The sequence below is a fragment of the Halyomorpha halys genome, unplaced genomic scaffold, assembly GCF_000696795.3.
Source record: "Halyomorpha halys isolate HHAL.00 unplaced genomic scaffold, Hhal_1.1 Scaffold1422.1, whole genome shotgun sequence".
NCBI classification, from domain to species: domain Eukaryota; kingdom Metazoa; phylum Arthropoda; class Insecta; order Hemiptera; family Pentatomidae; genus Halyomorpha; species Halyomorpha halys.
Genome location: NW_027105560.1, coordinates 228,728 through 229,887, shown reverse-complemented (window position 1 = coordinate 229,887; position 1,160 = coordinate 228,728).

Below are 1,160 nucleotides of genomic sequence, written 5' to 3'. Positions count from 1 at the left end.
TCGAAACGTCGGCATAAAATAAATAAATATGGTTTTGTTTATTTATGTTGTTCTTTGCTGACCGCACCCCCCGACAAACTTCTCCAATCATTACAATATATATGTTGTATATTAACCCCATTGATTTGAATCTGGTCGTAACACTTAAATAATTTGGTTTTCTGATTTAAATAACATTTATAGTCTATATTATTTATTCTGTTACTGTTGGGACTCAACCCTGTAGGTTCGAGAGTTTTTTGGAGTCCACCCAGCTTTATAAAGTAGTTAACCATTATTAGGGAAAAAAATCTGGTAGTCGAGCATAATTTTTAATAAATTATATCCTTGTACTGCCGTCACTCTGGGGACAGTACTCCCTTCCAAAGTGCTGCACCCCATCCCTTCATGGGTTGAAGTGGTGCAGATACATTTATTTATTATATATACAACTATGATGACATTAAAAAAACAAAATAGACTGACGAAAATGCAAAAATAAGCATGCGTCGCCAGTCGAACTCCTGTTAGAATAAATTCTTTTATTTATGCGGTTTTCGTCTACCGATGTCGTTGTCTACTCCTTCTCTTAACTCATCTACTTAACCTCTAGCGGTATATAACAAGCCTATATTACAATTTTTATTTCCTGAATGGAATAATATGGAAATTATATTCCTGGAAATCTGAAAAAAATATTTTTTCCGTTCTCTCCTTAGGGTAATCATCAAATCCTTTCATAGCTTATATTAAGTGGTTTTCATTACTAATGCAATTGTGGAACGTTTAATTATTTCAAATAAATAAAATTAAATGTAGTTTAAAAGAGGATTTTTTAAATATTAGTTCAATTAACACCTCAAATTTCGGTGGCGATAACATCAAGGAGACATTAAAGTTTAATCAAAATCGTTAGAGACCTGTTCGAAAAAATGTGGAAAATCGATTTTATATGTTGGAATTTTCCAGGTTAGTGGATTGTATGGAACTCACTTCGATTTCTTCAAATAAGTATGACTTTATACACACATATATAAATAACTATAACAGAGATTACATTAATTTGTTCAGCGTATTGGTTCTTCTACAAGAATAAAAAATTTTCTTGGTTGATAGTCATTCCAGGATCTCTGGAAACAAAAGAATTGATAAAGGTGCAATATACTTGAAAATATAACATG